At 41.0% G+C, this 27,365-nt stretch overlaps 15 non-coding genes across 15 annotated transcripts; all 15 read left to right on the top strand.

The window, feature by feature from the left end:
• Window positions 1-5,238: 5,238 nt before the first annotated feature.
• On the top strand, window positions 5,239-5,311 carry trnar-ucu (transfer RNA arginine (anticodon UCU)). Its single transcript has one exon. It is a non-coding gene; the product is annotated as a tRNA-Arg (tRNA).
• A 1,845-nt stretch (window positions 5,312-7,156) lies between these two features.
• trnar-ucu (transfer RNA arginine (anticodon UCU)) lies at window positions 7,157-7,229 on the top strand. Its single transcript has one exon. It is a non-coding gene; the product is annotated as a tRNA-Arg (tRNA).
• Window positions 7,230-9,042: 1,813 nt separating this feature from the next.
• trnar-ucu (transfer RNA arginine (anticodon UCU)) lies at window positions 9,043-9,115 on the top strand. Its single transcript has one exon. It is a non-coding gene; the product is annotated as a tRNA-Arg (tRNA).
• Window positions 9,116-11,517: 2,402 nt separating this feature from the next.
• On the top strand, window positions 11,518-11,590 carry trnar-ucu (transfer RNA arginine (anticodon UCU)). The gene has a single exon. It is a non-coding gene; the product is annotated as a tRNA-Arg (tRNA).
• A 903-nt stretch (window positions 11,591-12,493) lies between these two features.
• Window positions 12,494-12,566, top strand: trnar-ucu (transfer RNA arginine (anticodon UCU)). Its single transcript has one exon. It is a non-coding gene; the product is annotated as a tRNA-Arg (tRNA).
• Window positions 12,567-14,383: 1,817 nt separating this feature from the next.
• Window positions 14,384-14,456, top strand: trnar-ucu (transfer RNA arginine (anticodon UCU)). The gene has a single exon. It is a non-coding gene; the product is annotated as a tRNA-Arg (tRNA).
• A 1,178-nt stretch (window positions 14,457-15,634) lies between these two features.
• trnar-ucu (transfer RNA arginine (anticodon UCU)) lies at window positions 15,635-15,707 on the top strand. The gene has a single exon. It is a non-coding gene; the product is annotated as a tRNA-Arg (tRNA).
• Window positions 15,708-16,954: 1,247 nt separating this feature from the next.
• trnar-ucu (transfer RNA arginine (anticodon UCU)) lies at window positions 16,955-17,027 on the top strand. Its single transcript has one exon. It is a non-coding gene; the product is annotated as a tRNA-Arg (tRNA).
• A 1,433-nt stretch (window positions 17,028-18,460) lies between these two features.
• Window positions 18,461-18,533, top strand: trnar-ucu (transfer RNA arginine (anticodon UCU)). Its single transcript has one exon. It is a non-coding gene; the product is annotated as a tRNA-Arg (tRNA).
• Window positions 18,534-19,711: 1,178 nt separating this feature from the next.
• Window positions 19,712-19,784, top strand: trnar-ucu (transfer RNA arginine (anticodon UCU)). Its single transcript has one exon. It is a non-coding gene; the product is annotated as a tRNA-Arg (tRNA).
• A 1,815-nt stretch (window positions 19,785-21,599) lies between these two features.
• trnar-ucu (transfer RNA arginine (anticodon UCU)) lies at window positions 21,600-21,672 on the top strand. The gene has a single exon. It is a non-coding gene; the product is annotated as a tRNA-Arg (tRNA).
• A 1,177-nt stretch (window positions 21,673-22,849) lies between these two features.
• Window positions 22,850-22,922, top strand: trnar-ucu (transfer RNA arginine (anticodon UCU)). Its single transcript has one exon. It is a non-coding gene; the product is annotated as a tRNA-Arg (tRNA).
• A 1,445-nt stretch (window positions 22,923-24,367) lies between these two features.
• Window positions 24,368-24,440, top strand: trnar-ucu (transfer RNA arginine (anticodon UCU)). The gene has a single exon. It is a non-coding gene; the product is annotated as a tRNA-Arg (tRNA).
• An 813-nt stretch (window positions 24,441-25,253) lies between these two features.
• Window positions 25,254-25,326, top strand: trnar-ucu (transfer RNA arginine (anticodon UCU)). Its single transcript has one exon. It is a non-coding gene; the product is annotated as a tRNA-Arg (tRNA).
• A 1,840-nt stretch (window positions 25,327-27,166) lies between these two features.
• trnar-ucu (transfer RNA arginine (anticodon UCU)) lies at window positions 27,167-27,239 on the top strand. The gene has a single exon. It is a non-coding gene; the product is annotated as a tRNA-Arg (tRNA).
• Window positions 27,240-27,365: the final 126 nt, after the last annotated feature.

The following is a 27,365-nucleotide window of genomic DNA, read 5'->3' as shown; positions in this document are numbered from 1 at the left end:
CACTGCTGTCAAAAAGTTGGCGAAAGCCACATTCCTTTGAGCCAAATTTGAACCAGCGACCTAAGGATTACAGCACTTTCATCGACAGTCCTCCACTCTACCAACTGAGCTATCATATGTAGTCAAATGCCATTACTTAGATGGTCAGAGGATCGGCCTAAGCATATGTCACCTTTCAGAAATTAATCTGCTAAATTTGGTGGTGTCTTGGAGCTGCTGAGGATTGCCCCCAGGTCTTTGTACGTTCAACTAATGCTCTATTCTCCTCTCTAACTCCCAACTCCTCTCTAACTGTTCTCTAGCTCCTCTCTAACTAATCTCTGTGTCCTCTCTAACTCCTCTCTGACTAATCTCTGTCTACTCTCTAACTCCTAACTCCTCTCTAACTCCTAACTCCTCTCTAACTCCTCTCTAACTCCTCTCTAACTCCTCTCTGTCTCCTCTCTAACTACTCTCTAACTCCTCTCTGTCTCCTCTCTAACTCCTCTCTGTCTCCTCTGACTAATATCTGTCTCCTCTCTAACTCCTCTCTGACTAATCTCTGTCTCTTCTCTAACTCCAAACTCCTCTCTAACTATTCTCTAACTCCTCTCTAACTAATCTCTGTGTCCTCTCTAACTCCTCTCTGACTAATCTCTGTCTCCTCTCTAACTCCGAACTCCTCTCTAACACCCCCTAACTCCTCGCTGTCTCCTCTCTAACTCATAACTCCTCTCTAACTCCTCTCTGTCTCCTCTCTAACTCTTCTCTGACTAATCTCTGTCTATTCTCTCACTCCTAACTCCTCTCCAGCTCCTTTCTATCACCTCTAACTCCTCTCTGTCTCCTCTATAACTCCTCTCTAACTCCTCTCTGACTAATCTCTGTCTCCTCTCTAACTCCTAACTCCTCTCTAACTCCTCTCTAACACCCCCTAACTCCTCGCTGTCTCCTCTCTAGCTCATAACTCCTCTCTAACTCCTCTCTGTCTCCTCTCTAACTCCTCTCTGACTAATCTCTGTCTCCTCTCTAACTCCTAAATCCTCTCTAACTACTCTCTAACTCCTCTCTAACTCCCCTCTAATTTCTCTCTGACTAATCTCTGTCTCCTCTCTAACTCCCAACTCCTCTCTAACTATTCTCTAACTCCTCTCTAACTCCCCTCTAACTCCGCTCTGACTAATCTCTGTCTCCTCTCTATCTCCTAACTCCTCTCTAACTCCCCTCTATCTTCTCTCTAACTCCTCTCTGTCTCCTCTCTAACTCCACTCTGTTTCCTCTCTGTTTCCGCCCTGTCTCCTCTCAAACTCCTCTCTAACTCCTCTCTGACTAATCTCTGACTCCTCTCTAACTCCTCTCTGACTAATCTCTGTCTCCTCGGTTCTTTTTCCACCGCGGCCTGGGTTTGATTCCTGCTCAGGGAATGACTTGCTTTTGGGGAAACACTAGGCATAAGTCAAAAACTTGGCACAACAGCAGAAAAGTTATACTCTTCTGAGTCAGCGAACTAAGGACTGTTGCAATCTCGAAAATTCTCTGCTGCTCTACCAACATTCCTATCAAAGATCAACAAGTGAAGATTTCTTCTCTCATGGAAAGATATTTTTTTGTCAAGCACATGTCAAGGTGCACTGCTGTCAAAAGTTGGCGAAAGCCACATTCCTTTGAGCCAAATTTGAACCAGCGACCTAAGGATTACAGCACTTTCATCGACAGTCCTCCACTCTACCAACTGAGCTATCATATGTAGTCAAATGCCATTACTTAGATGGTCAGAGGATCGGCCTAAGCATATGTCACCTTTCAGAAATTAATCTGCTAAATTTGGTGGTGTCTTGGAGCTGCTGAGGATTGCCCCCAGGTCTTTGTACATTCAACTAATCCTCTATTCTCCTCTCTAACTCCCAACTCCTCTCTAACTGTTCTCTAGCTCCTCTCTAACTAATCTCTGTGTCCTCTCTAACTCCTCTCTGACTAATCTCTGTCTACTCTCTAACTCCTAACTCCTCTCTAACTCCTCTCTAACTCCTAACTCCTCTCTAACTCCTCTCTGTCTCCTCTCTAACTACTCTCTAACTCCTCTCTGTCTCCTCTCTAACTCCTCTCTGTCTCCTCTGACTAATATCTGTCTCCTCTCTGACTAATCTCTGTCTCTTCTCTAACTCCAAACTCCTCTCTAACTATTCTCTAACTCCTCTCTAACTAATCTCTGTGTCCTCTCTAACTCCTCTCTGACTAATCTCTGTCTCCTCTCTAACTCCGAACTCCTCTCTACCACCCCCTACCTCCTCGCTGTCTCCTCTCTAACTCATAACTCCTCTCTAACTCCTCTCTGTCTCCTCTCTAACTCTTCTCTGACTAATCTCTGTCTATTCTCTCACTCCTAACTCCTCTCCAGCTCCTTTCTATCACCTCTAACTCCTCTCTGTCTCCTCTATAACTCCTCTCTAACTCCTCTCTGACTAATCTCTGTCTCCTCTCTAACTCCTAACTCCTCTCTAACTCCTCTCTAACACCCCCTAACTCCTCGCTGTCTCCTCTCTAGCTCATAACTCCTCTCTAACTCCTCTCTGTCTCCTCTCTAACTCCTCTCTGACTAATCTCTGTCTCCTCTCTAACTCCTAAATCCTCTCTAACTACTCTCTAACTCCTCTCTAACTCCCCTCTAATTTCTCTCTGACTAATCTCTGTCTCCTCTCTATCTCCTAACTCCTCTCTAACTCCCCTCTATCTTCTCTCTAACTCCTCTCTGTCTCCTCTCTAACTCCACTCTGTTTCCTCTCTGTTTCCGCCCTGTCTCCTCTCAAACTCCTCTCTAACTCCTCTCTGACTAATCTCTGACTCCTCTCTAACTCCTCTCTGACTAATCTCTGTCTCCTCGGTTCTTTTTCCACCGCGGCCTGGGTTTGATTCCCGCTCAGGGAATGACTTGCTTTTGGGGAAACACTAGGCATAAGTCAAAAACTTGGCACAACAGCAGAAAAAGTTATACTCTTCTGAGTCAGCGAACTAAGGACTGTTGCAATCTCGAAAATTCTCTGCTGCTCTACCAACATTCCTATCAAAGATCAACAAGTGAAGATTTCTTCTCTCATGGAAAGATATTTTTTTGTCAAGCACGTCAAGGTGCACTGCTGTCAAAAAGTTGGCGAAAGCCACATTCCTTTTGAGCCAAATTTGAACCAGGGACCTAAGGATTACAGCACTTTCATCGACAGTCCTCCACTCTACCAACTGAGCTATCATATGTAGTCAAATGCCATTACTTAGATGGTCAGAGGATCGGCCTAAGCATATGTCACCTTTCAGAAATTAATCTGCTAAATTTGGTGGTGTCTTGGAGCTGCTGAGGATTGCCCCCAGGTCTTTGTACGTTCAACTAATGCTCTATTCCTCTTAGCTACATCCCCTTAGATTGCAAGTAGTTGCATTTGGGAATAGACAAAAAGTGAGCCAAGGAATAAAATCGCTGATTATCCCTCTCACTGCGAAATGTATTTTTCTCTCTCCCTGTTGGTCTAGTGGTTAGGATTCGGATGTTTTACCACCGCGGCCTGGGTCTGATTCCCGCTCAGGGAATGACTTGCTTTTGGGGACACGAGGCATAAGTCAAAAACTTGGCACAACTGCAGAAAAAGTACAAAACTTCGAGCCGGATTTGGGCATGTCTCCTGCCCTCCGTGATTATTTTTTGACTGCTTCTGTCAGTTTGTTCAGGTCATGCTGATTACAGCGAAGCGGAAGCGTGATGTCCACTTTAACCACCTGTACGATCGGTCGAAACCACTCCGAAACCACTGTGCCCTCCGAAATGCATTTTTTTTACAACTGTTTCTATCAGTTCGTAAAGGTCATGCTGATCACACATTTCCACAGTGACTTAAGACACTGACCACCTAATCCATTTATTGTGAGTTCAAGTATTGTTTTGGGGTATCTGAAAGTGGAGGGATGAAGTGGAAGTGTGCAGGGCAGTTAACCAAGTGATTTATGGATCGAAACCATCCTCTGCTATGCAGTTTGCTTTTAGCAATTAATTGCAAACAGAAGAGAAGAGCTGGGCACATAACACAGAGGTTGATGGATCGAAGCTATCCAATGGGCTTACTTTTTAGAAATGAAATGTAAACAGGGATGGAGGGATTTTTTTAAATTGTAGAATTTCATTGCATGTCTCTGTGCCCTGTGCACTGCTTCTATCAGCTCGTATAGGTCATGCTGATCACACATTTCCACAGTGACTTAAGACACTGACTGCCTAATCCATTTATTTGAGTTCAAGTTTTGTTTTGGGGTATCTGAAAGTGGAGTGATGAAGTGGAAGTGTGCCTGGCAGTTAACCCAGTGATTTAGGGATCGAAACCATCCTCTGCAATCCAGTTTGCTTTTAGCAATGAAGTGCAAACAGAAATAGCATTTAATGGGCATGTCTCTGTGCCCTCCGAAATGATTTTTTTTTACAACTGTTTCTATCAGTTCGTATAGGTCATGCTGATCACACATTTCCACAGTGACTTAAGACACTGACCGCCTAATCCATTTATTGTGAGTTCAAGTATTGTTTTGGGGTATCTGAAAGTGGAGGGATGAAGTGGAAGTGTGCAGGGCAGTTAACCCAGTGATTTATGGATCGAAACCATCCTCTGCTATGCAGTTTGCTTTTAGCAATTAATTGCAAACAGAAGAGAAGAGCTGGGCACATAACACAGAGGTTGATGGATCTAATGGATAAAGCTATCCAATTCTACTTTTAGAAATGAAATGTAAACAGGGATTTTTTAAATTGTAGAATTTCATGTGCATGTCTCTGTGCCCTCTGTGATTCTTTTTTACAACTGCTTCTATCAGCTCGTATAGGTCATGCTGATCACACATTTCCACAGTGACTTAAGACACTGACCGCCTAATCCATTTATTGTGAGTTCAAGTTTGTTTTGGGGTATCTGAAAGTGGAGGGATGAAGTGGAAGTGTGCAGGGCAGTTAACCAAGTGATTTATGGATCGAAATTGCATTGCAAACAGAAGAGAAGACCATCCTCTGCTATGCAGTTTGCCTTTAGCAATGAAGTGCAAACAGAAATATTAAACCATAATTTCATGGGCATGTCTCCTGCCCTCCGTGATTATTTTTTGACTGCTTCTGTCAGTTTGTACAGGTCATGCTGATTACAGAAGTGAAGCGGAAGCGTGATGTCTACTTTCACCACGTGTACGATCGGTCTAAACCACTCTCTGCTATCCAGTTCATTTTTAGCAAGTACCCCAGTGGCCTAATGGATAAGGCACTGGCCTTCTAAGCCAGGGATTGTGGGTTCGAGTCCCATCTGGGGTGGATGAATGCAAATTCATATGGAGAAAGAGAGATCAGCAAATAACACAAAGATTGATGGATTGAAGATTTAACAGTGACAAAAAAGGAGAATTTCATGGGCATGTCTCTGTGCCCTCGAAAATGCATTTTTTTTACAACTGTTTCTATCAGTTCGTATAGGTCATGCTGATCACACATTTCCACAGTGACTTAAGACACTGACCACCTAATCCATTTATTGTGAGTTCAAGTTTTGTTTTGGGGTATCTGAAAGTGGAGGGATGAAGTGGAAGTGTGATGGGCAGTTAACCAAGTGATATTGGGATCGAAACCATCCTCTGCAATCCAGTTTGCTTTTAGCAATGAAGTGCAAACAGAAATAGCATTTAATGGGCATGTCTCTGTGCCCTCCAAAATGTTTTTTTTTACAACTGTTTCTATCAGTTCGTATAGGTCATGCTGATCACACATTTCCACAGTGACTTAAGACACTGACTGCCTAATCCATTTATTGTGAGTTCAAGTTTTGTTTTGGGGTATCTGAAAGTGGAGGGATGAAGTGGAAGTGTGATGGGCAGTTAACCAAGTGATTTATGGATCGAAACCATCCTCTGCTATGCAGTTTGCTTTTAGCAATTAATTGCAAACAGAAGAGAAGAGCTGGGCACATAACACAGAGGTTGATGGATCGAAGCTATCCAATTCTACTTTTAGAAATGAAATGTAAACAGGGATTTTTTTAAATTGTAGAATTTCATGTGCATGTCTCTGTGCCCTCTGTGATTCTTTTTTATTACTGCTTCTATCAGCTCGTATAGGTCATGCTGATCACACATTTCCACAGTGACTTAAGACACTGACTGCCTAATCCATTTATTGTGAGTTCAAGTTTTGTTTTGGGGTATCTGAAAGTGGAGGGATGAAGTGGAAGTGTGATGGGCAGTTAACCAAGCGATTTAGGGATCGAAACCATCCTCTGCTATGCAGTTTGCCTTTAGCAATGAAGTGCAAACAGAAGAGAAGAGCTGGGCACATAACACAGAGGTTGATGGATCAAAGCTATCCAATTCTACTTTTAGAAATGAAATGTAATCAGGGATTTTTTTAAATTGTAGAATTTCATGTGCATGTCTCTGTGCCCTCTGTGATTCTTTTTTATTACTGTTTCTATCAGTTCGTATAGGTCATGCTGATCACACATTTCCACAATGACTTAAGACACTGACCGCCTAATCCATTTATTGTGAGTTCAAGTTTTGTTTTGGGGTACTGAAAGTGGAGGGATGAAGTGAAGTGTGAGGGCAGTTAACCAAGTGATTTAGGGATCGAAACCATCCTCTGCTATGCAGTTTGCTTTTAGCAATGAAGTGCTGGGCACATAACACAGAGGTTGATGGATCGAAGAAATGCATTTAGAATTTCATGGGCATGTCTCTGTGCCCTCCGAAAAAAATTTTTTTTACAACTGTTTCTATCAGTTCGTATAGGTCATGCTGATCACACATTTCCACAGTGACTTAAGACACTGACCGCCTAATCCATTCATTGTGAGTTCAAGTATTGTTTTGGGGTATCTGAAAGTGGAGGGATGAAGTGGAAGTGTGCAGGGCAGTTAACCAAGTGATTTATGGATCGAAACCATCCTCTGCTATGCAGTTTGCCTTTAGCAATGAAGTGCAAACAGAAATATTAAACCATAATTTCATGGGCATGTCTCCTGCCCTCCGTGATTATTTTTTGACTGCTTCTGTCAGTTTGTACAGGTCATGCTGATTACAGAAGTGAAGCGGAAGCGTGATGTCTACTTTCACCACGTGTACGATCGGTCTAAACCACTCTCTGCTATCCAGTTCATTTTTAGCAAGTACCCCAGTGGCCTAATGGATAAGGCACTGGCCTTCTAAGCCAGGGATTGTGGGTTCGAGTCCCATCTGGGGTGGATGAATGCAAATTCATATGGAGAAAGAGAGATCAGCAAATAACACAAAGATTGATGGATTGAAGATTTAACAGTGACAAAAAAGGAGAATTTCATGGGCATGTCTCTGTGCCCTCGAAAATGCATTTTTTTTACAACTGTTTCTATCAGTTCGTATAGGTCATGCTGATCACACATTTCCACAGTGACTTAAGACACTGACCACCTAATCCATTTATTGTGAGTTCAAGTTTTGTTTTGGGGTATCTGAAAGTGGAGGGATGAAGTGGAAGTGTGCAGGGCAGTTAACCAAGTGATTTATGGATCGAAACCATCCTCTGCAATCCAGTTTGCTTTTAGCAATGAAGTGCAAACAGAAATAGCATTTAATGGGCATGTCTCTGTGCCCTCCAAAATGTATTTTTTTACAACTGTTTCTATCAGTTCGTATAGGTCATGCTGATCACACATTTCCACAGTGACTTAAGACACTGACCACCTAATCCATTTATTGTGAGTTCAAGTTTTGTTTTGGGGTATCTGAAAGTGGAGGGATGAAGTGGAAGTGTGCATGGGCAGTTAACCAAGTGATTTATGGATCGAAACCATCCTCTGCTATGCAGTTTGCTTTTAGCAATTAATTGCAAACAGAAGAGAAGAGCTGGGCACATAACACAGAGGTTGATGGATCGAAGCTATCCAATTCTACTTTTAGAAATGAAATGTAAACAGGGATTTTTTTAAATTGTAGAATTTCATGTGCATGTCTCTGTGCCCTCTGTGATTCTTTTTTATTACTGCTTCTATCAGCTCGTATAGGTCATGCTGATCACACATTTCCACAGTGACTTAAGACACTGACCACCTAATCCATTTATTGTGAGTTCAAGTTTTGTTTTGGGGTATCTGAAAGTGGAGGGATGAAGTGGAAGTGTGATGGGCAGTTAACCAAGTGATTTAGGGATCGAAACCATCCTCTGCTATGCAGTTTTAGCAATGAAGTGCAAACAGATTTTTAGCATTTAATGGGCATGTCTCTGTGCCCTCCAAAATTATTTTTTTTTACAACTGTTTCTATCAGTTCGTATAGGTCATGCTGATCACACATTTCCACAGTGACTTAAGACACTGACCACCTAATCCATTTATTGTGAGTTCAAGTTTTGTTTTGGGGTATCTGAAAGTGGAGGGATGAAGTGGAAGTGTGATGGGCAGTTAACCAAGTGATTTAGGGAGAAACCATCCTCTGCTATGCATTTTGCCTTTAGCAATGAAGTGCAAACAGAAGAGAAGAGCTGGGCACATAACACAGAGGTTGATGGATCGAAGCTATCCAATTCTACTTTTAGAAATGAAATGTAAACAGGGATTTTTTTAAATTGTAGAATTTCATGTGCATGTTTCTGTGCCCTCTGTGATTCTTTTTTTTATTACTGCTTCTATCAGTTCGTATAGGTCATGCTGATCACACATTTCCACAGTGACTTAAGACACTGACCGCCTAATCCATTTATTGTGAGTTCAAGTATTGTTTTGGTTTATCTGAAAGTGGAGGGATGAAGTGGAAGTGTGCAGTGCAGTTAACCAAGTGATTCAGGGATCAAAACCATCCTCTGCTATGCAGTTTGCCTTTAGCAATGAAGTGCAAACAGAAATATTAAACCATAATTTCATGGGCATGTCTCCTGCCCTCCGTGATTATTTTTTGACTGCTTCTGTCAGTTTGTACAGGTCATGCTGATTACAGAAGTGAATCGGAAGCGTGATGTCTACTTTCACCACGTGTACGATCGGTCTAAACCACTCTCTGCTATCCAGTTTATTTTTAGCAAGTACCCCAGTGGCCTAATGGATAAGGCACTGGCCTTCTAAGCCAGGGATTGTGGGTTCAAGTCCCATCTGGGGTGGATGAATGCAAATTCATATGGAGAAAGAGAGATCAGCAAATAACACAAAGATTGATGGATTGAAGATTTAACAGTGACAAAAAAGGAGAATTTCATGGGCATGTCTCTGTGCCCTCGAAAATGCATTTTTTTTTACAACTGTTTCTATCAGTTCGTATAGGTCATGCTGATCACACATTTCCACAGTGACTTAAGACACTGACCACCTAATCCATTTATTGTGAGTTCAAGTTTTGTTTTGGGGTATCTGAAAGTGGAGGGATGAAGTGGAAGTGTGATGGGCAGTTAACCAAGTGATTTATGGATCGAAACCATCCTCTGCAATCCAGTTTGCTTTTAGCAATGAAGTGCAAACAGAAATAGCATTTAATGGGCATGTCTCTGTGCCCTCCGAAAATAATTTCATTTTTTTTACAACTGTTTCTATCAGTTCGTATAGGTCATGCTGATCACACATTTCCACAGTGACTTAAGACACTGAACCTAATCCATTTATTGTGAGTTCAAGTTTTGTTTTGGGGTATCTGAAAGTGGAGGGATGAAGTGGAAGTGTGATGGGCAGTTAACCAAGTGATTTAGGGATCGAAACCATCCTCTGCAATCCAGTTTGCTTTTAGCAATGAAGTGCAAACAGAAATAGCATTTACATGGGCATGTCTCTGTGCCCTCTTTTAGAAAAAATGTATTTTTTTTTTACAACTGTTTCTATCAGTTCGTATAGGTCATGCTGATCACACATTTCCACAGTGACTTAAGACACTGACCGCCTAATCCATTTATTGTGAGTTCAAGTTTTGTTTTGGGGTATCTGAAAGTGGAGGGATGAAGTGGAAGTGTGATGGGCAGTTAACCAAGTGATTTAGGGATCGAAACCATCCTCTGCTATGCAGTTTGCTTTTAGCAATGAATTGCAAACAGAAGAGAAGAGCTGGGCACATAACACAGAGGTTGATGGATTGAAGCTATCCAATTCTACTTTTAGAAATGAATGTAAACAGGGATTTTTTTAAATTGTAGAATTTCATGTGCATGTCTCTGTGCCCTTGAAAATGTATTTTTTTTACAACTGTTTCTATCAGTTCGTATAGGTCATGCTGATCACACATTTCCACAGTGACTTAAGACACTGACCACCTAATCCATTTATTGTGAGTTCAAGTTTTGTTTTGGGGTATCTGAAAGTGGAGGGATGAAGTGGAAGTGTGCAGTGCAGTTAACCAAGTGATTTATGGATCGAAACCATCCTCTGCTATGCAGTTTGCCTTTAGCAATGAAGTGCAAACAGAAATATTAAACCATAATTTCATGGGCATGTCTCCTGCCCTCCGTGATTATTTTTTGACTGCTTCTGTCAGTTTGTACAGGTCATGCTGATTACAGAAGTGAAGCGGAAGCGTGATGTCTACTTTCACCACGTGTACGATCGGTCTAAACCACTCTCTGCTATCCAGTTCATTTTTAGCAAGTACCCCAGTGGCCTAATGGATAAGGCACTGGCCTTCTAAGCCAGGGATTGTGGGGGTCCCATCTGGGGTGGATGAATGCAAATTCATATGGAGAAAGAGAGATCAGCAAATAACACAAAGATTGATGGATTGGTGAGAATTTCATGGGCATGTCTCTGTGCCCTCGAAAATACTTTTTTTTTTACAACTGTTTCTATCAGTTCGTATAGGTCATGCTGATCACACATTTCCACAGTGACTTAAGACACTGACCGCCTAATCCATTTATTGTGAGTTCAAGTATTGTTTTGGGGTATCTGAAAGTGGAGGGATGAAGTGGAAGTGTGCAGGGCAGTTAACCAAGTGATTTATGGATCGAAACCATCCTCTGCAATCCAGTTTGCTTTTAGCAATTAATTGAAAGCTGCACATAACACAGAGGTTGATGGATCGAAGCTATCCAATTCTACTTTTAGAAATGAAATGTAAACAGGGATTTAATTGTAGAATTTCATGTGCATGTCTCTGTGCTCTCCGAAATGTATTCTTTTTTACAACTGTTTCTATCAGTTCGTATAGGTCATGCTGATCACACATTTCCACAGTGACTTAAGACACTGACCGCCTAATCCATTTATTGTGAGTTCAAGTTTTTTGGGGGGTATCTGAAAGTGGAGGGATGAAGTGGAAGTGTGCAGGGCAGTTAACCAAGTGATTTATGGATCGAAACCATCCTTTGCTATGCAGTTTGCCTTTAGCAATGAAGTGCAAACAGAAATATTAAACCATAATTTCATGGGCATGTCTCCTGCCCTCCGTGATTATTTTTTGACTGCTTCTGTCAGTTTGTACAGGTCATGCTGATTACAGAAGTGAAGCGGAAGCGTGATGTCTACTTTCACCACGTGTACGATCGGTCTAAACCACTCTCTGCTATCCAGTTCATTTTTAGCAAGTACCCCAGTGGCCTAATGGATAAGGCACTGGCCTTCTAAGCCAGGGATTGTGGGTTCGAGTCCCATCTGGGGTGGATGAATGCATATTCATATGGAGAAAAGAGATCAGCAAATAACACAAAGATTGATGGATTGAAGATTTAACAGTGACAAAAAAGGAGAATTTCATGGGCATGTCTCTGTGCCCTCGAAAATGCATTTTTTTTTACAACTGTTTCTATCAGTTCGTATAGGTCATGCTGATCACACATTTCCACAGTGACTTAAGACACTGACCACCTAATCCATTTATTGTGAGTTCAAGTTTTGTTTTGGGGTATCTGAAAGTGGAGGGATGAAGTGGAAGTGTGCAGGGCAGTTAACCAAGTGATTTAGGGATCGAAACCATCCTCTGCTATGCAGTTTGCTTTTAGCAATTAATTGCAAACAGAAGAGAAGAGCTGGGCACATAACACAGAGGTTGATGGATCGAAGCTATCCAATTCTACTTTTAGAAATGAAATGTAAACAGGGATTTTTTTAAATTGTAGAATTTCATGTGCATGTCTCTGTGCCCTCTGTGATTCTTTTTTATTACTGTTTCTATCAGTTCGTATAGGTCATGCTGATCACACATTTCCACAGTGACTTAAGACACTGACTGCCTAATCCATTTATTGTGAGTTCAAGTTTTGTTTTGGGGTATCTGAAAGTGGAGGGATGAAGTGGAAGTGTGCAGGGCAGTTAACCAAGTGATTTATGGATCGAAACCATCCTCTGCTATGCAGTTTGCCTTTAGCAATGAAGTGCAAACAGAAATATTAAACCATAATTTCATGGGCATGTCTCCTGCCCTCCGTGATTATTTTTTGACTGCTTCTGTCAGTTTGTACAGGTCATGCTGATTACAGAAGTGAAGCGGAAGCGTGATGTCTACTTTCACCACGTGTACGATCGGTCTAAACCACTCTCTGCTATCCAGTTCATTTTTAGCAAGTACCCCAGTGGCCTAATGGATAAGGCACTGGCCTTCTAAGCCAGGGATTGTGGGTTCGAGTCCCATCTGGGGTGGATGAATGCAAATTCATATGGAGAAAGAGAGATCAGCAAATAACACAAAGATTGATGGATTGAAGATTTAACAGTGACAAAAAAGGAGAATTTCATGGGCATGTCTCTGTGCCCTCGAAAATGCATTTTTTTTACAACTGTTTCTATCAGTTCGTATAGGTCATGCTGATCACACATTTCCACAGTGACTTAAGACACTGACCACCTAATCCATTTATTGTGAGTTCAAGTTTTGTTTTGGGGTATCTGAAAGTGGAGGGATGAAGTGGAAGTGTGATGGGCAGTTAACCAAGTGATTTAGGGATCGAAACCATCCTCTGCAATCCAGTTTGCTTTTAGCAATGAAGTGCAAACAGAAATAGCATTTAATGGGCATGTCTCTGTGCCCTCCAAAATGTATTTTTTTTACAACTGTTTCTATCAGTTCGTATAGGTCATGCTGATCACACATTTCCACAGTGACTTAAGACACTGACCGCCTAATCCATTTATTGTGAGTTCAAGTTTTGTTTTGGGGTATCTGAAAGTGGAGGGATGAAGTGGAAGTGTGCAGGGCAGTTAACCAAGTGATTTATGGATCGAAACCATCCTCTGCTATGCAGTTTGCTTTTAGCAATTAATTGCAAACAGAAGAGAAGAGCTGGGCACATAACACAGAGGTTGATGGATCGAAGCTATCCAATTCTACTTTTAGAAATGAAATGTAAACAGGGATTTTTTTAAATTGTAGAATTTCATGTGCATGTCTCTGTGCCCTCTGTGATTCTTTTTTATTACTGCTTCTATCAGCTCGTATAGGTCATGCTGATCACACATTTCCACAGTGACTTAAGACACTGACTGCCTAATCCATTTATTGTGAGTTCAAGTTTTGTTTTGGGGTATCTGAAAGTGGAGGGATGAAGTGGAAGTGTGATGGGCAGTTAACCAAGTGATTTAGGGATCGAAACCATCCTCTGCAATCCAGTTTGCTTTTAGCAATGAAGTGCAAACAGAAATAGCATTTAATGGGCATGTCTCTGTGCCCTCCAAAATGTATTTTTTTTTACAACTGTTTCTATCAGTTCGTATAGGTCATGCTGATCACACATTTCCACAGTGACTTAAGACACTGACCACCTAATCCATTTATTGTGAGTTCAAGTTTTGTTTTGGGGTATCTGAAAGTGGAGGGATGAAGTGGAAGTGTGCAGGGCAGTTAACCAAGTGATTTAGGGATCGAAACCATCCTCTGCTATGCAGTTTGCTTTTAGCAATTAATTGCAAACAGAAGAGAAGAGCACATAACACAGAGGTTGATGGATCGAAGCTATCCAATTCTACTTTTAGAAATGAAATGTAAACAGGGATTTTTTTAAATTGTAGAATTTCATGTGCATGTCTCTGTGCCCTCTGTGATTATTTTTTTTTTTTATTACTGTTTCTATCAGTTCGTATAGGTCATGCTGATCACACATTTCCACAGTGACTTAAGACACTGACTGCCTAATCCATTTATTGTGAGTTCAAGTTTTTTGGGGGGTATCTGAAAGTGGAGGGATGAAGTGGAAGTGTGCAGGGCAGTTAACCAAGTGATTTATGGATCGAAACCATCCTCTGCTATGCAGTTTGCCTTTAGCAATGAAGTGCAAACAGAAATATTAAACCATAATTTCATGGGCATGTCTCCTGCCCTCCGTGATTATTTTTTGACTGCTTCTGTCAGTTTGTACAGGTCATGCTGATTACAGAAGTGAAGCGGAAGCGTGATGTCTACTTTCACCACGTGTACGATCGGTCTAAACCACTCTCTGCTATCCAGTTCATTTTTAGCAAGTACCCCAGTGGCCTAATGGATAAGGCACTGGCCTTCTAAGCCAGGGATTGTGGGTTCGAGTCCCATCTGGGGTGGATGAATGCAAATTCATATGGAGAAAGAGAGATCAGCAAATAACACAAAGATTGATGGATTGAAGATTTAACAGTGACAAAAAAGGAGAATTTCATGGGCATGTCTCTGTGCCCTCGAAAATGCATTTTTTTTTACAACTGTTTCTATCAGTTCGTATAGGTCATGCTGATCACACATTTCCACAGTGACTTAAGACACTGACCACCTAATCCATTTATTGTGAGTTCAAGTTTTGTTTTGGGGTATCTGAAAGTGGAGGGATGAAGTGGAAGTGTGATGGGCAGTTAACCAAGTGATTTAGGGATCGAAACCATCCTCTGCAATCCAGTTTGCTTTTAGCAATGAAGTGCAAACAGAAATAGCATTTAATGGGCATGTCTCTGTGCCCTCCAAAATGTATTTTTTTTACAACTGTTTCTATCAGTTCGTATAGGTCATGCTGATCACACATTTCCACAGTGACTTAAGACACTGACCGCCTAATCCATTTATTGTGAGTTCAAGTTTTGTTTTGGGGTATCTGAAAGTGGAGGGATGAAGTGGAAGTGTGCAGGGCAGTTAACCAAGTGATTTATGGATCGAAACCATCCTCTGCTATGCAGTTTGCTTTTAGCAATGAATTGCAAACAGAAGAGAAGAGCTGCACATAACACAGAGGTTGATGGAGAAGCTATCCAATTCTACTTTTAGAAATGAAATGTAAACAGGGATTTTTTTAAATTGTAGAATTTCATGGGCATGTCTCTGTGCCCTCCGAAATGTATTTTTTTTTACAACTGTTTCTATCAGTTCGTATAGGTCATGCTGATCACACATTTCCACAGTGACTTAAGACACTGACCGCCTAATCCATTTATTGTGAGTTCAAGTATTGTTTTGGGGTATCTGAAAGTGGAGGGATGAAGTGGAAGTGTGCAGGGCAGTTAACCAAGTGATTTATGGATCGAAACCATCCTCTGCTATGCAGTTTGCCTTTAGCAATGAAGTGCAAACAGAAATATTAAACCATAATTTCATGGGCATGTCTCCTGCCCTCCGTGATTATTTTTTGACTGCTTCTGTCAGTTTGTACAGGTCATGCTGATTACAGAAGTGAAGCGGAAGCGTGATGTCTACTTTCACCACGTGTACGATCGGTCTAAACCACTCTCTGCTATCCAGTTCATTTTTAGCAAGTACCCCAGTGGCCTAATGGATAAGGCACTGGCCTTCTAAGCCAGGGATTGTGGGTTCGAGTCCCATCTGGGGTGGATGAATGCAAATTCATATGTAGAAAGAGAGATCAGCAAATAACACAAAGATTGATGGATTGAAGATTTAACAGTGACAAAAAAGGAGAATTTCATGGGCATGTCTCTGTGCCCTCGAAAATGCATTTTTTTTTACAACTGTTTCTATCAGTTCGTATAGGTCATGCTGATCACACATTTCCACAGTGACTTAAGACACTGACCACCTAATCCATTTATTGTGAGTTCAAGTTTTGTTTTGGGGTATCTGAAAGTGGAGGGATGAAGTGGAAGTGTGATGGGCAGTTAACCAAGTGATTTAGGGATCGAAACCATCCTCTGCTATGCAGTTTGCTTTTAGCAATTAATTGCAAACAGAAGAGAATGGGCACATAACACAGAGGTTTGCTTTTAGCTTTTAGAAATGAAATGTAAACAGGGATTTTTTTAAATAGAATTTCATGGGCATGTCTCTGTGCCCTCCAAAATGTGATTTTTTTAACTGTTTCTATCAGTTCGTATAGGTCATGCTGATCACACATTTCCACAGTGACTTAAGACACTGACTGCCTAATCCATTTATTGTGAGTTCAAGTTTTGTTTTGGGGTATCTGAAAGTGGAGGGATGAAGTGGAAGTGTGCAGGGCAGTTAACCAAGTGATTTATGGATCGAAACCATCCTCTGCTATGCAGTTTGCTTTAGCAATGAAGTGCAAACAGAAGAGAAGAGCTGGGCACATAACACAGAGGTTGATGGATCGAAGCTATCCAATTCTACTTTTAGAAATGAAATGTAAACAGGGATTTTTTAAATTGTAGAATTTCATGTGCATGTCTCTGTGCCCTCTGTGATTATTTTTTTATTACTGCTTCTATCAGTTCGTATAGGTCATGCTGATCACACATTTCCACAGTGACTTAAGACACTGACCTGCCTAATCCATTTATTGTGAGTTCAAGTTTTGTTTTGGGGTATCTGAAAGTGGAGGGATGAAGTGGAAGTGTGCAGGACAGTTAACCAAGTGATTTATGGATCGAAACCATCCTCTGCTATGCAGTTTGCCTTTAGCAATGAAGTGCAAACAGAAATATTAAACCATAATTTCATGGGCATGTCTCCTGCCCTCCGTGATTATTTTTTGACTGCTTCTGTCAGTTTGTACAGGTCATGCTGATTACAGAAGTGAAGCGGAAGCGTGATGTCTACTTTCACCACGTGTACGATCGGTCTAAACCACTCTCTGCTATCCAGTTCATTTTTAGCAAGTACCCCAGTGGCCTAATGGATAAGGCACTGGCCTTCTAAGCCAGGGATTGTGGGTTCGAGTCCCATCTGGGGTGGATGAATGCAAATTCATATGTAGAAAGAGAGATCAGCAAATAACACAAAGATTGATGGATTGAAGATTTAACAGTGACAAAAAAGGAGAATTTCATGGGCATGTCTCTGTGCCCTCGAAAATGCATTTTTTTTTACAACTGTTTCTATCAGTTCGTATAGGTCATGCTGATCACACATTTCCACAGTGACTTAAGACACTGACCACCTAATCCATTTATTGTGAGTTCAAGTTTTGTTTTGGGGTATCTGAAAGTGGAGGGATGAAGTGGAAGTGTGATGGGCAGTTAACCAAGTGATTTAGGGATCGAAACCATCCTCTGCAATCCAGTTTGCTTTTAGCAATGAAGTGCAAACAGAAATAGCATTTAATGGGCATGTCTCTGTGCCCTCCAAAATGTATTTTTTTACAACTGTTTCTATCAGTTCGTATAGGTCATGCTGATCACACATTTCCACAGTGACTTAAGACACTGACCGCCTAATCCATTTATTGTGAGTTCAAGTTTTGTTTTGGGGTATCTGAAAGTGGAGGGATGAAGTGGAAGTGTGAAATGGGCAGTTAACCAAGTGATTTAGGGATGAAACCATCCTCTGCAATCCAGTTTGCTTTTAGCAATGAAGTGCAAACAGAAATAGCATTTAATGGGCATGTCTCTGTGCCCTCCAAAATTTATTTTTTTACAACTGTTTCTATCAGTTCGTATAGGTCATGCTGATCACACATTTCCACAGTGACTTAAGACACTGACTGCCTAATCCATTTATTGTGAGTTCAAGTTTTGTTTTGGGGTATCTGAAAGTGGAGGGAAGGGCAGTTAACCAAGTGATTTGGGATCGAAACCATCCTCTAATGCAGTTTGCTTTTAGCAATGAAGTGCAAACAGAAGAGAAGAGCTGGGCACATAACACAGAGGTTGATGGATCGAAGCTATCCAATTCTACTTTTAGAAATGAAATGTAAACAGGGATTTTTTTAAATTGTAGAATTTCATGTGCATGTCTCTGTGCCCTCTGTGATTTTTTTTTTATTACTGTTTCTATCAGTTCGTATAGGTCATGCTGATCACACATTTCCACAGTGACTTAAGACACTGACTGCCTAATCCATTTATTGTGAGTTCAAGTTTTGTTTTGGGGTATCTGAAAGTGGAGGGATGAAGTGGAAGTGTGCAGGGCAGTTAACCAAGTGATTTATGGATCGAAACCATCCTCTGCTATGCAGTTTGCCTTTAGCAATGAAGTGCAAACAGAAATATTAAACCATAATTTCATGGGCATGTCTCCTGCCCTCCGTGATTATTTTTTGACTGCTTCTGTCAGTTTGTACAGGTCATGCTGATTACAGAAGTGAAGCGGAAGCGTGATGTCTACTTTCACCACGTGTACGATCGGTCTAAACCACTCTCTGCTATCCAGTTCATTTTTAGCAAGTACCCCAGTGGCCTAATGGATAAGGCACTGGCCTTCTAAGCCAGGGATTGTGGGTTCGAGTCCCATCTGGGGTGGATGAGTGCAAATTCATATGGAGAAAGAGAGATCAGCAAATAACACAAAGATTGATGGATTGAAGATTTAACAGTGACAAAAAAGGAGAATTTCATGGGCATGTTTCTGTGCCCTCGAAAATGCATTTTTTTTACAACTGTTTCTATCAGTTCGTATAGGTCATGCTGATCACACATTTCCACAGTGACTTAAGACACTGACCACCTAATCCATTTATTGTGAGTTCAAGTTTTGTTTTGGGGTATCTGAAAGTGGAGGGATGAAGTGGAAGTGTGATGGGCAGTTAACCAAGTGATTTAGGGATCGAAACCATCCTCTGCAATCCAGTTTGCTTTTAGCAATGAAGTGCAAACAGAAATAGCATTTAATGGGCATGTCTCTGTGCCCTCCAAAATGTATTTTTTTTTACAACTGTTTCTATCAGTTCGTATAGGTCATGCTGATCACACATTTCCACAGTGACTTAAGACACTGACCGCCTAATCCATTTATTGTGAGTTCAAGTATTGTTTTGGGGTATCTGAAAGTGGAGGGATGAAGTGGAAGTGTGCAGGGCAGTTAACCAAGTGATTTATGGATCGAAACCATCCTCTGCTATGCAGTTTGCTTTTAGCAATTAATTGCAAACAGAAGAGAAGAGCTGGGCACATAACACAGAGGTTGATGGATCGAAGCTATCCAATTCTACTTTTAGAAATGAAATGTAAACAGGGATTTTTTTAAATTGTAGAATTTCATGTGCATGTCTCTGTGCCCTCTGTGATTATTTTTTTATTACTGCTTCTATCAGCTCGTATAGGTCATGCTGATCACACATTTCCACAGTGACTTAAGACACTGACTGCCTAATCCATTTATTGTGAGTTCAAGTTTTGTTTTGGGGTATCTGAAAGTGGAGGGATGAAGTGGAAGTGCAGGGCAGTTAACCAAGTGATTTATGGATCGAAACCATCCTCTGCTATGCAGTTTGCCTTTAGCAATGAAGTGCAAACAGAAATATTAAACCATAATTTCATGGGCATGTCTCACTGCCCTCCATGATTATTTTTTGACTGCTTCTGTCAGTTTGTACAGGTCATGCTGATTACAGAAGCGAAGCGGAAGCGTGATGTCTACTTTCACCACGTGTACGTTCGGTCTAAACCACTCTCTGCTATCCAGTTCATTTTTAGCAAGTACCCCAGTGGCCTAATGGATAAGGCACTGGCCTTCTAAGCCAGGGATTGTGGGTTCGAGTCCCATCTGGGGTGAATGAATGCAAATTCATATGGAGAAAGAGAGATCAGCAAATAACACAAAGATTGAGTGATTGAAGATTTAACAGTGACAAAAAAGGAGAGTTTCATGGGCATGTCTCTGTGCCCTCGAAAATGCATTTTTTTTTACAACTGTTTCTATCAGTTCGTATAGGTCATGCTGATCACACATTTCCACAGTGACTTAAGACACTGACCACCTAATCCATTTATTGTGAGTTCAAGTTTTGTTTTGGGGTATCTGAAAGTGGAGGGATGAAGTGGAAGTGTGATGGGCAGTTAACCAAGTGATTTAGGGATCGAAACCATCCTCTGCAATCCAGTTTGCTTTTAGCAATGAAGTGCAAACAGAAATAGCATTTAATGGGCATGTCTCTGTGCCCTCCAAAATGTATTTTTTTACAACTGTTTCTATCAGTTCGTATAGGTCATGCTGATCACACATTTCCACAGTGACTTAAGACACTGACCGCCTAATCCATTTATTGTGAGTTCAAGTTTTGTTTTGGGGTATCTGAAAGTGGAGGGATGAAGTGGAAGTGTGCAGGGCAGTTAACCAAGTGATTTATGGATCGAAACCATCCTCTGCTATGCAGTTTGCTTTTAGCAATTAATTGCAAACAGAAGAGAAGAGCTGGGCACATAACACAGAGGTTGATGGATCGAAGCTATCCAATTCTACTTTTAGAAATGAAATGTAAACAGGGATTTTTTTAAATTGTAGAATTTCATGTGCATGTCTCTGTGCCCTCTGTGATTCTTTTTTATTACTGCTTCTATCAGCTCGTATAGGTCATGCTGATCACACATTTCCACAGTGACTTAAGACACTGACTGCCTAATCCATTTATTGTGAGTTCAAGTTTTGTTTTGGGGTATCTGAAAGTGGAGGGATGAAGTGGAAGTGTGATGGGCAGTTAACCAAGTGATTTAGGGATCGAAACCATCCTCTGCAATCCAGTTTGCTTTTAGCAATGAAGTGCAAACAGAAATAGCATTTAATGGGCATGTCTCTGTGCCCTCCAAAATGTATTTTTTTTACAACTGTTTCTATCAGTTCGTATAGGTCATGCTGATCACACATTTCCACAGTGACTTAAGACACTGACCGCCTAATCCATTTATTGTGAGTTCAAGTATTGTTTTGGGGTATCTGAAAGTGGAGGGATGAAGTGGAAGTGTGCAGGGCAGTTAACCAAGTGATTTATGGATCGAAACCATCCTCTGCTATGCAGTTTGCTTTTAGCAATTAATTGCAAACAGAAGAGAAGAGCTGGGCACATAACACAGAGGTTGATGGATCGAAGCTATCCAATTCTACTTTTAGAAATGAAATGTAAACAGGGATTTTTTTTAAATTGTAGAATTTCATGTGCATGTCTCTGTGCCCTCTGTGATTTTTTTATTACTGCTTCTATCAGTTCGTATAGGTCATGCTGATCACACATTTCCACAGTGACTTAAGACACTGACTGCCTAATCCATTTATTGTGAGTTCAAGTTTTGTTTTGGGGTATCTGAAAGTGGAGGGATGAAGTGGAAGTGTGCAGGGCAGTTAACCAAGTGATTTATGGATCGAAACCATCCTCTGCTATGCAGTTTGCCTTTAGCAATGAAGTGCAAACAGAAATATTAAACCATAATTTCATGGGCATGTCTCCTGCCCTCCGTGATTATTTTTTGACTGCTTCTGTCAGTTTGTACAGGTCATGCTGATTACAGAAGTGAAGCGGAAGCGTGATGTCTACTTTCACCACGTGTACGATCGGTCTAAACCACTCTCTGCTATCCAGTTCATTTTTAGCAAGTACCCCAGTGGCCTAATGGATAAGGCACTGGCCTTCTAAGCCAGGGATTGTGGGTTCGAGTCCCATCTGGGGTGGATGAATGCAAATTCATATGGAGAAAGAGAGATCAGCAAATAACACAAAGATTGATGGATTGAAGATTTAACATTGACAAAAAGGAGAATTTCATGGGCATGTCTCTGTGCCCTCAAAAATGCATTTTTTTTTACAACTGTTTCTATCAGTTCGTATAGGTCATGCTGATCACACATTTCCACAGTGACTTAAGACACTGACCACCTAATCCATTTATTGTGAGTTCAAGTTTTGTTTTGGGGTATCTGAAAGTGGAGGGATGAAGTGGAAGTGTGATGGGCAGTTAACCAAGTGATTTAGGGATCGAAACCATCCTCTGCAATCCAGTTTGCTTTTAGCAATGAAGTGCAAACAGAAATAGCATTTAATGGGCATGTCTCTGTGCCCTCCAAAATGTATTTTTTTTACAACTGTTTCTATCAGTTCGTATAGGTCATGCTGATCACACATTTCCACAGTGACTTAAGACACTGACCGCCTAATCCATTTATTGTGAGTTCAAGTTTTGTTTTGGGGTATCTGAAAGTGGAGGGATGAAGTGGAAGTGTGCAGGGCAGTTAACCAAGTGATTTATGGATCGAAACCATCCTCTGCTATGCAGTTTGCTTTTAGCAATTAATTGCAAACAGAAGAGAAGAGCTGGGCACATAACACAGAGGTTGATGGATCGAAGCTATCCAATTCTACTTTTAGAAATGAAATGTAAACAGGGATTTTTTTAAATTGTAGAATTTCATGTGCATGTCTCTGTGCCCTCTGTGATTCTTTTTTATTACTGTTTCTATCAGCTCGTATAGGTCATGCTGATCACACATTTCCACAGTGACTTAAGACACTGACTGCCTAATCCATTTATTGTGAGTTCAAGTTTTGTTTTGGGGTATCTGAAAGTGGAGGGATGAAGTGGAAGTGTGCAGGGCAGTTAACCAAGTGATTTATGGATCGAAACCATCCTCTGCTATGCAGTTTGCCTTTAGCAATGAAGTGCAAACAGAAATATTAAACCATAATTTCATGGGCATGTCTCCTGCCCTCCGTGATTATTTTTTGACTGCTTCTGTCAGTTTGTACAGGTCATGCTGATTACAGAAGCGAAGCGGAAGCGTGATGTCTACTTTCACCACGTGTACGATCGGTCTAAACCACTCTCTGCTATCCAGTTCATTTTTAGCAAGTACCCCAGTGGCCTAATGGATAAGGCACTGGCCTTCTAAGCCAGGGATTGTGGGTTCGAGTCCCATCTGGGGTGGATGAATGCAAATTCATATGGAGAAAGAGAGATCAGCAAATAACACAAAGATTGATGGATTGAAGATTTAACAGTGACAAAAAAGGAGAATTTCATGGGCATGTCTCTGTGCCCTCGAAAATGCATTTTTTTTTACAACTGTTTCTATCAGTTCGTATAGGTCATGCTGATCACACATTTCCACAGTGACTTAAGACACTGACCACCTAATCCATTTATTGTGAGTTCAAGTTTTGTTTTGGGGTATCTGAAAGTGGAGGGATGAAGTGGAAGTGTGATGGGCAGTTAACCAAGTGATTTAGGGATCGAAACCATCCTCTGCAATCCAGTTTGCTTTTAGCAATGAAGTGCAAACAGAAATAGCATTTAATGGGCATGTCTCTGTGCCCTCCAAAATGTATTTTTTTACAACTGTTTCTATCAGTTCGTATAGGTCATGCTGATCACACATTTCCACAGTGACTTAAGACACTGACCGCCTAATCCATTAATTGTGAGTTCAAGTTTTGTTTTGGGGTATCTGAAATTGGAGGGATGAAGTGGAAGTGTGATGGGCAGTTAACCAAGTGATTTGGGGAAACCATCCTCTGCAATCCAGTTTGCTTTTAGCAATGAAGTGCAAACAGAAATAGCATTTAATGGGCATGTCTCTGTGCCCTCCAAAATGTATTTTTTTTTACAACTTTTTCTATCAGTTCGTATAGGTCATGCTGATCACACATTTCCACAGTGACTTAAGACACTGACCACCTAATCCATTTATTGTGAGTTCAAGTTTTGTTTTGGGGTATCTGAAAGTGGAGGGATGAAGTTAAGTGTTGGGCAGTTAACCAAGTGATTTAGGGATCGAAACCATCCTCTGCTATGCATTTTGCCTTTAGCAATGAAGTGCAAACAGAAGAGAAGAGCTGGGCACATAACACAGAGGTTGATGGATCGAAGCTATCCAATTCTACTTTTAGAAATGAAATGTAAACAGGGATTTTTTTAAATTGTAGAATTTCATGTGCATGTCTCTGTGCCCTCTGTGATTCTTTTTTATTACTGCTTCTATCAGTTCGTATAGGTCATGCTGATCACACATTTCCACAGTGACTTAAGACACTGACTGCCTAATCCATTTATTGTGAGTTCAAGTTTTGTTTTGGGGTATCTGAAAGTGGAGGGATGAAGTGGAAGTGTGCAGGGCAGTTAACCAAGTGATTTATGGATCGAAACCATCCTCTGCTATGCAGTTTGCCTTTAGCAATGAAGTGCAAACAGAAATATTAAACCATAATTTCATGGGCATGTCTCCTGCCCTCCGTGATTATTTTTTGACTGCTTCTGTCAGTTTGTACAGGTCATGCTGATTACAGAAGTGAAGCGGAAGCGTGATGTCTACTTTCACCACGTGTACGATCGGTCTAAACCACTCTCTGCTATCCAGTTCATTTTTAGCAAGTACCCCAGTGGCCTAATGGATAAGGCACTGGCCTTCTAAGCCAGGGATTGTGGGTTCGAGTCCCATCTGGGGTGGATGAATGCAAATTCATATGGAGAAAGAGAGATCAGCAAATAACACAAAGATTGATGGATTGAAGATTTAACAGTGACAAAAAAGGAGAATTTCATGGGCATGTCTCTGTGCCCTCGAAAATGCATTTTTTTTACAACTGTTTCTATCAGTTCGTATGGGTCATGCTGATCACACATTTCCACAGTGACTTAAGACACTGACCACCTAATCCATTTATTGTGAGTTCAAGTTTTGTTTTGGGGTATCTGAAAGTGGAGGGATGAAGTGGAAGTGTGATGGGCAGTTAACCAAGTGATTTAGGGATCGAAACCATCCTCTGCAATCCAGTTTGCTTTTAGCAATGAAGTGCAAACAGAAATAGCATTTAATGGGCATGTCTCTGTGCCCTCCAAAATGTATTTTTTTTTACAACTGTTTCTATCAGTTCGTATAGGTCATGCTGATCACACATTTCCACAGTGACTTAAGACACTGACCGCCTAATCCATTTATTGTGAGTTCAAGTATTGTTTTGGGGTATCTGAAAGTGGAGGGATGAAGTGGAAGTGTGCAGGGCAGTTAACCAAGTGATTTATGGATCGAAACCATCCTCTGCTATGCAGTTTGCCTTTAGCAATGAAGTGCAAACAGAAATATTAAACCATAATTTCATGGGCATGTCTCCTGCCCTCCGTGATTATTTTTTGACTGCTTCTGTCAGTTTGTACAGGTCATGCTGATTACAGAAGCGAAGCGGAAGCGTGATGTCTACTTTCACCACGTGTACGATCGGTCTAAACCACTCTCTGCTATCCAGTTCATTTTTAGCAAGTACCCCAGTGGCCTAATGGATAAGGCACTGGCCTTCTAAGCCAGGGATTGTGGGTTCGAGTCCCATCTGGGGTGGATGAATGCAAATTCATATGGAGAAAGAGAGATCAGCAAATAACACAAAGATTGATGGATTGAAGATTTAACAGTGACAAAAAAGGAGAATTTCATGGGCATGTCTCTGTGCCCTCGAAAATGCATTTTTTTTTACAACTGTTTCTATCAGTTCGTATAGGTCATGCTGATCACACATTTCCACAGTGACTTAAGACACTGACCACCTAATCCATTTATTGTGAGTTCAAGTTTTGTTTTGGGGTATCTGAAAGTGGAGGGATGAAGTGGAAGTGTGATGGGCAGTTAACCAAGTGATTTATGGATCGAAACCATCCTCTGCAATCCAGTTTGCTTTTAGCAATGAAGTGCAAACAGAAACTTTTAGAAATGAAATTAAACAGGGATTTTTTAAATAGGGCATGTCTCTGTGCCCTCCAAAATGTATTTTTTTTTACAACTGTTTCTATCAGTTCGTATAGGTCATGCTGATCACACATTTCCACAGTGACTTAAGACACTGACCACCTAATCCATTTATTGTGAGTTCAAGTTTTGTTTTGGGGTATCTGAAAGTGGAGGGATGAAGTGGAAGTGTGCATGGGCAGTTAACCAAGTGATTTAGGGATCGAAACCATCCTCTGCTATGCAGTTTGCCTTTTAGCAATGAAGTGCAAACAGAAGAGAAGAGCTGGGCACATAACACAGAGGTTGATGGATCAAAGCTATCCAATTCTACTTTTAGAAATGAAATGTAATCAGGGATTTTTTTAAATTGTAGAATTTCATGTGCATGTCTCTGTGCCCTCTGTGATTCTTTTTTATTACTGCTTCTATCAGTTCGTATAGGTCATGCTGATCACACATTTCCACAGTGACTTAAGACACTGACTGCCTAATCCATTTATTGTGAGTTCAAGTTTTGTTTTGGGGTATCTGAAAGTGGAGGGATGAAGTGGAAGTGTGATGGGCAGTTAACCAAGTGATTTAGGGATGAAACCATCCTCTGCAATCCAGTTTGCTTTTAGCAATGAAGTGCAAACAGAAATAGCATTTAATGGGCATGTCTCTGTGCCCTCCAAAATGTATTTTTTTTTACAACTGTTTCTATCAGTTCGTATAGGTCATGCTGATCACACATTTCCACAGTGACTTAAGACACTGACCGCCTAATCCATTTATTGTGAGTTCAAGTTTTGTTTTGGGGTATCTGAAAGTGGAGGGATGAAGTGGAAGTGTGCAGGGCAGTTAACCAAGTGATTTAGGGATCGAAACCATCCTCTGCTATGCAGTTTGCCTTTAGCAATTAATTGCAAACAGAAGAGAAGAGCACATAACACAGAGGTTGATGGATCGAAGCTATCCAATTCTACTTTTAGAAATGAAATGTAAACAGGGATTTTTTTAAATTGTAGAATTTCATGTGCATGTCTCTGTGCCCTCTGTGATTCTTTTTTATTACTGCTTCTATCAGCTCGTATAGGTCATGCTGATCACACATTTCCACGGTGACTTAAGACACTGACTGCCTAATCCATTTATTGTGAGTTCAAGTTTTTTGGGGGGTATCTGAAAGTGGAGGGATGAAGTGGAAGTGTGCAGGGCAGTTAACCAAGTGATTTATGGATCGAAACCATCCTTTGCTATGCAATTTGCCTTTAGCAATGAAGTGCAAACAGAAATATTAAACCATAATTTCATGGGCATGTCTCCTGCCCTCCGTGATTATTTTTTGACTGCTTCTGTCAGTTTGTACAGGTCATGCTGATTACAGAAGTGAAGCGGAAGCGTGATGTCTACTTTCACCACGTGTACGATCGGTCTAAACCACTCTCTGCTATCCAGTTCATTTTTAGCAAGTACCCCAGTGGCCTAATGGATAAGGCACTGGCCTTCTAAGCCAGGGATTGTGGGTTCGAGTCCCATCTGGGGTGGATGAATGCAAATTCATATGTAGAAAGAGAGATCAGCAAATAACACAAAGATTGATGGATTGAAGATTTAACAGTGACAAAAAAGGAGAATTTCATGGGCATGTCTCTGTGCCCTCGAAAATGCAT

Source organism: Oncorhynchus masou, chromosome 12, assembly GCF_036934945.1.
Source record: "Oncorhynchus masou masou isolate Uvic2021 chromosome 12, UVic_Omas_1.1, whole genome shotgun sequence".
In the NCBI taxonomy this organism is placed as follows: domain Eukaryota; kingdom Metazoa; phylum Chordata; class Actinopteri; order Salmoniformes; family Salmonidae; genus Oncorhynchus; species Oncorhynchus masou.
The sequence above is the reverse complement of the archived record's forward strand: the minus strand, read 5'-3'. Positions and strand labels throughout refer to the sequence as shown.